Below are 12,105 nucleotides of genomic sequence, written 5' to 3'. Positions count from 1 at the left end.
CTGTTTTTTCCATGAGGCTAATTTCAGGATGTTGTACTATCAAGCAACTACAAGATTAATTAGGCAAACAGTTACCAACCTATACCCACCTCTGAAAGCACTGAAGTATAATCTGGATTTTATGGAAGGTGATATTAGAAGACTAGGATGAAGTTAACCTGAACTAATAATAGCAAAATTCCTTATCTTCCTCAATCAACTCCCCTCTCAATATTCCTCCTCCAGTGACATCCTCACCTCCTGTCCTTTCTCCCCCACAATCACTCTCTGCCCAGTCACTCTACACAGCTCCACTCCTCAAAGTCCCTTTGCATTGTTCAAATGTCTGCCCCAATAGCACAAACCCAAACCATCTTATTGTTCCTCAATATTTCTGCCCCACCCCAGAGGCCTTCATTCATCTCAACAGAATTTTAAGGATCAGATCCGATATCATATTTCACTTTATAATAGCAAGAGGGAATCCATTCTTTTAAGACTTCCTCTGATTTATGGTGTGAATTTCAAGCAATCAATGATGATTTTTGCATCTATAAACTAAGAATGTAAATTCTGGTAATTTCCAGTGGCTCAACAGATATCACCAGCTCACGGTTTTGTGTTCCCAAGGCTGTAGTTGCCCCTGGAGGGAAATAGAGTATGCAAAATGACAGCTGATGATCCAGATTAACACTGCAGATGGTTTTGACTCTTCATGGGACATTTTTCAAAAATTAAATGCCTTTTGTTTCCTAGATTTATATGCAAACAGATTTCGCAACACTCAGAATTCTGGCTTCTCTTTAAAAACTGGGTAAACACTGTTACACATTCCACACATCAGTACTCACCAGGGTTTGAGAAGGAGCTGCCATCTTTCTCGTGGGTATCTGACCTCCCATTCTCACTCCTCCTTACTGTTTTCCGCCTGGTCCTCTTCACTTGCTTTTATTGCCAGGCTAGCTCCTACAGCCTTTTACGTTTACAACCCTGGCTTAGAAGTAGAGGTTAACATCAGATTATCAAAAACATTAGAGAACTACTTACCATTAGATTATGAAGACTCCAGCAAGGGGTATTTGTGAGAGAACCCTGTATATGTACACAGAAACAGAGACATGTGCCCATGACAATTTAAGCCAAATGATACATGATATAAAAATATGTTAATATACTCTGAAGCAATGGTACATTTTCCACCTTAAGTTGAATGATATTTTTACTTTAAATAAAAGCATTATGTTAAGTAATAAAAGACTCATAAATTTAAAATTTGTTTGGGGAGAACATTAATGAACTCCATAAAATGTAAAATAATACAGAGGACTCTGAACATTTTAGAAGTTTTATTTAACAGAAGATACACTTATTTTTCCTCAAGTTCAAAATAGTTCTACTAATTAACGTTTTTAATCAGAAAGGATTATTTAGAGGGTTACAATAAAAAGATTAAATTATTAGGCCTACAGATCTCTGTTACTGCACTTCATGGATGTTCTCATAATAAAATATAAGAGTTTAAAAGACAAATTAATCGTATGCTTCCCCTTCAAGAGATAGACTTGTGTAGTTACTATAGCAACTACATACAATCCCAACTATTAAATTTCTTATTATAGGAAAATAAATCAACAATGACTTAGGTTACTTATGATAACATATGGCTTTGGAAGATACCTATTTATTTACCCAATATTATTACAAAAACTGCTTTACTATAAAAAATCAAAGGCAAATACTTTTTTAAAAATGAGTGTGCAAGAACTGAAGAAAGTGCTAGCAAAATCAGCCAGATTGCCCTCACGCATGGCTCCACCATGTGTCTAGACTAATTACGTGTACAATATAACGCACTCTGGCCCGTCATGCCTGCTGTAATCGCGCATGTTATGTTCCTAAAACGTACCACTAACCTTTGCAATTTCCTTTAAAATTAAAACAGCAGTTAACTTTCTCTCAGTTAAACAAAAGGTTTATGCCCTGGATTTTTCAGAACTGGATTAGCATACTAAAACATAAATCAATGAGGGCTTTTTCCAAGAAAAGCTGTCCAGTGAAATGTTATTTATCATTTGGGATTTATCTAAACAATTGCTTGATCTGCATTACAACCAGTAGCAGGTTTGGCTCTTGTGGCTTTTTGTTTTGCTTCTTTAATTTTTGTCTCGCGGATTCAAATGCTTTGTTTTACAACTGAGCAAACAGAGTATTAAGGGTAGTTATAAGGCAGGAGCAAAAAACACAAGCCTAGGTCTAAGCAATAACAACATTCTCATCTCTTCAAATCAATTTCATTCAGTTCTAATGGCTTCTGATTACACAGGCTGAGATCTCAGTAGCCCACATAAGCTTGTCTTGGTTTTGAAAGAGAACTGTATGGTTGAAAAATACTTTCCATTTTGTATTCCAACCTTATTCACTTTATTATCCAGAATATGTTGCAGTCTTTTCATAAGAAAAAACAAACAAAAAAACTCAATCCAAATACTGCTTCTAATACCCTCATCTCCTTTTTCCCTTCAAGCAGGGAATCAAAAAAGAAATAAAATTATTTGGCTTTTTGTTTGTTTGTAGCCAAAGGACTGAAATAAAAATGAAGCTGCGTGATATCTGCTAGCCAAAAGGGTTGGTTTTATATTTCACATTGAAAATGGGTCTCATGCTTTACATTTAAAAAGAACGTGTTATATTTTTATCTCAGTCCTCTTGTTTCACTCACTGAAGGACAGCATCAAAAATTTGGCTCAGGGCTTCCCTTGTGGCGCGGTGGTTGAGAGTCTGCCTGCTAATGCAGGGGACACGGGTTCGAGCCCTGGTCTGGGAGGATCACACATGCCGCGGAGCAACTAGGCCCGTGAGCCACAAATACTGAGCCTGCGTGTCTGGAGCCTGTGTCCGCAACGGGAGAGGCCGCGATGGTGAGAGGCCCGCGAACCGCGATGAAGAGTGGCCCCCGCTTGCCGCAACTAGAGAAAGCCCTGGCACGGAAACGAAGACCCAACACAGCCAAAAAGTAAACAAATAAATAAATAAAAATGTTAAAAAAAAAAATTTGGCTCAATGTGTCAAAAAATTTACTTTTATTTCAGCCTAAAACTAGTAAAGTGTAAGACATAAAGGTGAAGCACCAGAATGCTTCGTAATTCTCTGAATTCTCACATCTGAAAAAGCCATGGCTATTTGTATTATTTTTTAATATAGATGAGGTAAGGTACTGAAGGAAATCAGAATGTGTCACCCCAAAATATGCTACTTTGGAACACTGATTATTTTGAATTAAAAGCACTTTTGAAACAGCAGGTTCAGGAAGTTCACTCTGACCCTCATTTTTCTTCCTAAAATCAGGAAATAATATTCCCATATATTATTTGGGAAGGGCACCCTCCCTGTACCAGGAGAAAAGAAGACATTCTTACTAGCCCAGAGATAGCACCGGAGGAATCTGCAGACAAACATTACTCCATTAGTTTCCTCCCATATTTTTGCTCAAAGGTTGCTACCCTTTGAAGCCTAAAACTGCTTTCCTTTGTCTTGTCATTTCTTTACAAATTTATTGTTCTTTGCTGAAGATGCTATATAAACTGCAATTTTAAGCACCATTTTGAGTTAATCTCGGTTTCGGTTTCTCCTGTGGGATGTGTGCTGCAGGGGTTAATGACTTTTTTGTTTGTTTTTGTTTTTGTTTTTTTGTTAATTTCTCTTTTTGTTACAGGGATCTCACAATGGTAGAGGGAAAATTACTTTTTCTCCCCTACAGTATAAAAATAGTTCTATTAGATCCCATTTTAGCCAACTTGTTAGATAGTCCCATTCACTCTGATGCATCTGGATTCCCTTTAAATAGAAACAACACTGTTAGAGATTGAAGAGGCTGACCTAATTGACTCCTATAATGACTGAAGAAAATGACTAACTCAGAACGTATTGCAGTTTTTCCATTCATCTCCATTGACTTTGTAGCACCTCAATTTCTGCCCTGCCCCAGCCCCACCCAGTCTCTTATTTATCCGTCATCTTTTCTCTCACTGAACCCTCAAAGGAAGAAATTTGAAATAATTCTTAGCAACTAATCTGGACACATTTCAACAATGGCTTCTGCCGCATTAAATATAGTTCTACACCCGAGGAAGTCAACCATAACCACATCTAATTTGCAGATTAGGTAGGAGTGGACAAGCATTGTGTTCACATCTCCATACTGGATTTTCACTTTATTGAATGTGTCGTCACAAGATCAGTCAAGCAGTGTTTAGCTGGACCTTTGCCTCATATACAAGCCTGATCCACTAAGGGCAGCTTCTAATGAATAGTAATACTCAAAACAATAGCAACACCTTGCCTCCTTTTTCACAGTGTTCAAACCATTTCTTTAAATATAGTCAGTGTCTCCCTGTTTTCCAATAGATATTGAATGCTTACAAATGTGTAATTACTTTCGTAGGCAGCAGATATTACTCAGTGCATGATTGCTGAAGTGGCATACCTCCCGGCATATGTTTTACCAAGGGCTGACATAAGCCCTGAGTAGTAGAGAATCTGATCATGCTTGTTTAACAAGGTAACCTTATGTTAAATTTTAGCATATAATTTTCCAGGTGGTAATATTCTTTCTCTGAATGGTTGGTTGACTTGCTGTATGCATAACTATTTTGAGACAAAGCTCACCCATGATCTAACAGATTTTCCCTGCCAAAGACTAGAATTCCCACCCTTCACTTGAAGATTGTGGTTTTTCAAAGGGGGCAAATATTTACATTTGTTTAGATTAGTCTATTCTAGATAGACAGAGCTATGTGGATTTCCAAAGCAGCCTTCAAGAGGTGATAAATTGTATTAATTTATGCCCCCAATCTATGAGCTGACTTCATGTAGTGACATAGGAATCATACCAAATACATTTTTACTCGGATTTTTTTTTTAATGGTTATTGTGTGTTTCAAAATTTCCATGCTGTGTTCCATTCATCAGCTGTACATCCTCAAGTTAGATATGGTCCCTCCCAGAGCAATTGCCTTGCATTACTGTTGTCTAAAGCTATAAACATGGTCATCATCTTTCTGATTTTGGGTGGACTTGGGGAAAAGCATGCCCAAAGAGCCTGGGACATGTATCCCTCTTCTTCAGGATAAAACAAAAACAGAAAGTGAAATGGCATGTCCAAGTTGGAATATTTAAGTTTTTGTTTGTTTTCTGTCATAGAGAATGCTAATTTTTTATTCCACTTCTATGTCAAAGTTTCAGAAATTCATTTTTTGATATTAAATCTTTTTATTCTGATTAATGAAAAATAAATCACAATAAAATGTGTATATGGAATAGCTATTCATCTAAATTATATAGGTTTAAAAAAATGTTTTCACTTATTCTCTTCGATTATTAAATAAGACCTGATTTGATATTACTTATTCATAATTCCTGAGTGATATTGGATACATAATCACTTCATTTTGATTCATATATATGCAGGAAAAAAGTAACGTCTTCCACAGAGTAAAACTTGTATTTTTAAGGTATTTTGCAGAAATGTACTCCCTAAAATCTTTGTGCCTAATCAGACACTTCAAACCACATCTCTCATCCATTATCTCTCTCTCTTCCCCCCCTCCCCGACTCCTCTCTTGCTCATGCACTCATATTACTTCACTGTATAGTCTTTAGAAAAGCTATAATGTAAAACACTATCTTCCATATGGGGGAGCACAAATAATCTATGGTTTTAAATATAGTGGCTGTCTTATGACTACATTTTTATAACAAAAAGTTGACTGAATCAAGTACTGTGACATAGAATGACCTTCTCTTTCAATCCGCAACCAAATGTTATTAAGAAGGTTTTTTTTCTAATAGTTATTGCAAATGGAATTGTAGCTGATTATTTAACAGTTGTGTGAAAGGCTGTGTGATGTTAGAAAAGAAATACTAAACTGAATTTTTTTTTTAATTTATTTTTATTTATTTTTTTATTTTCGGCTGTGTTGGGTCTTCGTTTCTGTGCAAGGACTTTCTCTAGTTGTGGCGAGCGGGGGCCACTCTTCATCGCGGTGCGCGGGCCTCTCACTGTCACGGTCTCTCTTGTTGCGGAGCACAAGCTCCAGACGCGCAGGCTCAGTAGTTGTGGCTCACGGGCCCAGTTGCTCCGTGGCATGTGGGATCCTCCCAGACCAGAGCTCGAACCCGTGTCCCCTGCACTGGCAGGCAGATTCTCAACCACTGCGCCACCAGGGAAGCCCTAAACTGAATTTTAAACCTTGAATTACTGATGTCAGATTTCTGATAAATAGGATTAAAAATCAGTTAAATCTAAAGTCGTCTAGAATACTAAGACACTGATAACAGTTGAAAATAATAATATTGGTCCTGCTATTTTTTCTCTTTTTTAAAATCAGTAACTCACAAGTTAACTTACTTATCTCAAACTTTTGTATTTAAAAAAGAAGCACTTGAATTTATGCAATAATTCTTTTCTTTCTTCAGTTATCTTTTATTACACTTTTATCAGGGTTAAATTTTTTGCATTGATTGGTTTGAACATTTTCATTAGCATTCAATATTTCAAAAGATTACACTGACCAAAAAAAAAAAAAAAGCCCTATGTGTCAGATATCCAGAAACATATTTGAATGGTAACAATATGAACAGATGAGAAAACTTGCAGACAGTTATCCAAATATACCAACTTCCAGCTGTGCAATGGCGATGCAATCTTCTGCCAGAACTTAGTTTGATATTTCTGTAGAAACAACCTGGTGATCACTGTCCTTATAGGAGATTTTATAGGACACTCTGCTGCACATATACAGTTGCATAATACATTGACCTGGAATGTACTTTAAACACAGATAAGAAGCAGCTGGTTACTTTTCCTTAAAGGAAAATGAGAGAAAGACAGGAAAGGTAAGACTTTCAAAAGTAACTATTAACACATTAACTGCTTTATTTTCATCCTTCATAAAATTTTATCCATTGAAAACTGAACATTTACTTTTGGAAACATATTTTAAGGAGTTCAGAGATCTTTTGGAAGTTTATCTAGGAATAGTCCAATTCACAGGGTAAGAAAAAATGCCACAGAATAAATGTGATTACTATTTCTGAGGCAGATGAATGGCTACAATTTCAGAATCTTATCAGTCCCTGAACTTGAACCTCAAGCCTGTAATTCCAGAAATGATAAGTGCATAGTGCTGGGAATGCATCGTCCTCAGATCCTTTAGAGTAGAGTTCGTTTTTCAGCCTTGGCCCTGCTAATATTTGGGACTGTCCTGTGCATCGTAGGATGTTCAGCAGCATCCCTGGCATCTACCCACTAGATGCCAGTGGCACTTCCCATCCACATTTGTGACAACCAACAGTGTCTCCAGATATTGCTGACGTCCTCTGGCAGAGAAGGGCAAATCTGCCCCCAGTTGAGAACCCCTGAGCTAAAAGGGGAAAAAGTAATGGCCATTAAAAAATAAAACCTAGAAATTATAGTTATAATATTGCCTTAATTCAGGTTCTTCTAGAAGACAACCCTAATGCAAGTATTTGATGTCATGTCGTTTATTTGGGAGGTAGTCCCAGAAAGTACCAGAAGAGGAGGAGGAAAGTGAGCCAGTGAAGGGAAGAAGCCAGTAGAGGTTAGTTAATGAACAGATTACTGCCATATGCCACTGGGGCTTAATCCTACCAGGACCCCTGGGAGACTGTGAAGAACATGCCTTAGTTTTGTCCCCCTAAAAGTGAGGGGCCTGAGGTATTTGTTCACCAACTTCCCTCCCTAGTTGCTTGCAGCTACTCCTGAGGTCATTGATTCTCTGGCACTTAATGCCTGCCTTATGGAGGGTCTGGGCATTCCCTGTGGCCAGAGAAAGCCCCCAGGGAGAGTGACAGGTGTTTGTAGCAGGAAGCTTTTGGTTTCTACAGCATTGCTTCTCAAAGTGTGGTTCTGGGCCGTGAGCATCAGCATCACCTGAGAACTTATTAGGAATGCAAATTCTCAAGCAGCACCCAAGACGCTGAACAGGAACGCTGGAGCTGAGACCCAGCAATCTGTGTTTTACCAAGCCCTCCAAGTGACTCTGATGCCGCTCAAGTGTGTGAGCCACTGGTCTGGGCAGGAGTTCTCAACCAGGGACAGTTTTGTTCCCCAGGGGTCATTTGTCAACGTCTGCAGACATTATTGGTTGTCACAACTTGGAGAAGGAGAGTACTACTGGCTGGTGGGTAAGGCTAGGAATTCTGTGAAACACCCTACATAGAAGAGGACAGCTCCATAATAAAGACTTAAATTGCTTAAAATGTCAACAGCACCAAAGCTGAGAAATCTTGGTTTAGGTGAATGAGGAGTGATGAAGAAATAAGGGCAGGGCATCAACAGTAGCTCCCATATTACGAGCTTCACTTTTTTGTGTGTTTGTTTAATTTTCTTCCAAGTGCTGTTGTGGTTTCAATATTGCAAACATCAAAAACAGCCAATTAATCCATCCATATTTCATGTACACACTGCTGTTTGCCTTATGTCTTTTCACTCTGGTAAGACACTTCCACTCAAGTAAGCTTCCTTTTCACTGCTCTTCGACTAGTCTCCTTGGAATGTCCTTTTCTCTTGAGGGAGACATTATGCTCTTGCAGAAATCCCTTATCTTTCTTTGCTGTATATAGCTAAAATTACTGTCACCATCCCATGGTCTCCTGTCATGTTTTATCTAGTGATTTCTAACCTAAGGGCTCCCTTCAGGAACGCGGGTTCCCTTCCCTGTGAGCGGGATTCTGTCTAATCATCAATCCGCTCAGTTCCCAGCTCCTATAAACTTCAGAAAAGGTGTAAGCGTTAATAGCTTCTCTCTGATTTTAGTTCCTCAGTTTCAGGTGAATAAAGCTGCCATTGAAATTCTCTGGTATCATCCAACATTATAACAAGGCACCTTGAATACAAACATAGTAATGTGCCTTGGAATTTACTTCAGGGTAGCATATTCATTTAGAATATATAAACCCACACATGGTAGATGTGCTGTTCTCACTGCTGCTGTAAACGCCAACAGTCAGCAATCATTCTGTTTCAAGCAGGGTATGCTAAGTACTTTGCAAACTGTGACAGACAGAATTTTAGCTCCCATGACTTTGCCCTCTGGTGTTACCTTCATGAATATGTTACATGCGTAATATAGTTGGCAGATGTGATGAAGGCTACTGATGAGTTGACCTTAAAATAGCCATGGTAGCCTGGATGCCCAGGTGAACTCAGTATCATCACATGAGCTCTAACAGGTAGAACTAGAAGGGAAGTCAGACAGATGTTGAACACAGAAGGGTTCTGTGTGCTGTTTCTGGCTTTCAAGATGAACGGGGCACAAGCCAGGGAATGAAGGTGTCCTTTAGAAGCTGAGAATGTTTCCCGGCTCACAGCCAGTAAGGAAATGAGGACCCTAGTCCTACAACTACATGGATCCAAATTCCTGTAACAACTTGAATAAGCCTGGAAACAGATTCTCCCCAGACCCTCCAGATGAGAGCACAGGGCAGCCAAGACATGACACCTTAATTTCAGCCTCATGAAACCCTAAGCAGATCACCCTACTGAGCCTGCCTGATCTTCTGACCTACAGAACTGTGGGGTAACAAAATGCGTGTTGTGTTAAGATACCAAGTTTGTGGTAATTTATTATGCAACAATTGGAAGCTAATGCACAAACACTATTTCCCTTTATGCTCATGGCAACACTCAAGGGAAGGCTTTCTACCTCCATAATTGAGAAAACGGAGGCTTAGAAATACTGAATATCGGGACTTCCCTGGTGGCACAGTGGTTAAGAATCCGCCTGCCAATGCAGGGGACACGGGTTCGAGCCCTGGTCCGGGAAGATCCCACATGCCGTGGAGCAACGAAGCCCGCGAGCCACAACTACTGAAGCCCACACATCTAGAGCCTGTGCTCCTCAACAAGAGAAGCCACCACAATGAGAAGCCTGTGCAATGCGAAGAGTAGCCCCCGCTCGCCACAACTAGAGAAAGCCTGAGCGCACAGCAACAAAGACCCAACGCAGCCAAAATAAATAAATAAATAAAATAAATTTATTTAAAAAAAAAAGAAAAACTGAATATCTTCATCAAGGTTCCAAAGTTGATAACGTTAGAGAGTTGGGGTCAGAATTTAGATATTTGCCACCAAAGACCATAGCCTTACCTCCTATTCAATCCTGTCTTCAAAAGGCATGCTATCAGAAGTCTGGAGCAAGTTGTCTTAATTTATTGGTTTATTTGGTGGTATTTCCTAATGGATTTGAACAATTGAGTCATTCACACTAAGATTAGATAAGTCTAGTTAGGAAAAAATAATCCATAAATCACACAGGCATTAGAATAAATGACTTCCAGGGTTTTTGGCTGCTAAATGCTATCTAAAACTGACCTGGATAATGTGATTATAAGATAAAGCTTGCAGTCTGGTTGAAATAAGCATAAACAGAGCACTATGCTCCAGTTAAAAAAATTCATTTCACTTAGTACAAGGTAAGAGTATTGATGCTATAGTAGGCTTTATGGATACGGGGTCTTCTTTCATTCTTTCCCTAAATTCTTTCAAATCTAATACTAGATTAATTCTTTTGAAAGCAACTGATTCTCTTAAGTCAACATTAAAGACCTCCCCACAAAGACAGGTTAAAAACTGGAAAATTTGTCCTAACATTATGCAATGTTGAAAGACCTTTTCTTCATTTTTCAGGTTCTTATTTAAATCCACAATGATGCACAGCAGGTATCATAAGGCCTTTTATATAAATACAGTTGTACTTAATTCAGCGAGAGAAACGTGAAAGTGAACGCATTAAGTGCTACACATTTTTATTTCACATGTAATGCCTAGAGAAAAGGAAAGGCTACCAAAAGAGGTTAAAAAAATGAAGATGAATAAATAAAATATGTTCAAGACAGAAAAACAATCTGGGACCAGCTGCTGCTGAACAAACATTTATTATTACCATCCATCTGAGGTTTCATAGAAAATAGAAAGACACCAAACAGGAAATGCATGTCTGATAATCAAATATGCAAAGCTCCTGACTCCTAACGATAATTGTTTCCCAGAGAAACACTTGAACCTATTTAAGTAACATATAAATAACTCAAAGCTTGTGTTGGGATAAAAGGAACAGAGCTCAAATCTGTACACAAGCAGACCAAGAAATAAATTCCACATTATTTTGGCAGGGATACCCCCTAGAACTTCAGGATCTCTCTAGTTTGTCCTAAGCTTGAAGGTTTGAAAGTATTTTTCTGGTGAGCTGAATGGTTGGGAGATCTGACCCTTTCTCAGAGTCTATCCTGCTACCCCCTTGAACTGAGCCATCTTCATCTCCCAACTGGATTACTTCAGAGCCTACACATGAGTCTCCTGCTTCCACACTTGACTCTTCTGTAAACTGGCTGCAGCATACTAGCCAGAGCAATCCATTTAAAATGAAAGTAAGTTGGGCCATTCCTCCTCTAAAAACCATCCACTGGATCCCCATTTCATTCAGAATCAATGTCTAGGTCTTCAAACACGCACAGTCTGTCCCACCTCCTACACCCCTGGCTTCATTGACCTCAGTCCTTACTGCTCTCTTTAATCTCACTCTGCTCCACACACCTCGGTCTCTTTGCTGTTCTTCAAACAAGTCAGGCAAGCTTCCACATTAAGGTCTTTGGTACTTCCTGTGCAACTCTTCCTCTCCCTGCATGATTCTTTGTTCAAATGTTCAAATTTCTTAAAGCTACCTGCCCTCACACTCACATTGACAAAAACAGCCTACTACACTACACCTGATTCCTCTTATGCTGCTTTAGTTCTTATTTTGCCTCATACTACTCACCAACTTCTACCACACCATATAATTCACTTAGGTTTATTGTTGATTATCTCATTTCTTCCACTAGAATTGAAAGTCTAAGAGGACAGAGTCTTTGCAGATGTGTAGAAGAGTAGTCTCCAAGAGAAATATAAGAGCCACATATATAATTTAAAGTTTTCTGGAAGCTTCATTAAAACAGTAGAAGGCAACAGGTGAAATAAATGTAAAATATATTTATTACATGTAAAAATATAATGTATCTGTAAAATACTATAATTTCTACATATGGCCCTGGCCACATTTCAAGTGA

The sequence above is a fragment of the Balaenoptera musculus genome, chromosome 11 (assembly GCF_009873245.2).
Source record: "Balaenoptera musculus isolate JJ_BM4_2016_0621 chromosome 11, mBalMus1.pri.v3, whole genome shotgun sequence".
NCBI classification, from domain to species: domain Eukaryota; kingdom Metazoa; phylum Chordata; class Mammalia; order Artiodactyla; family Balaenopteridae; genus Balaenoptera; species Balaenoptera musculus.
Note: the sequence above shows the minus strand (reverse complement) of the source record.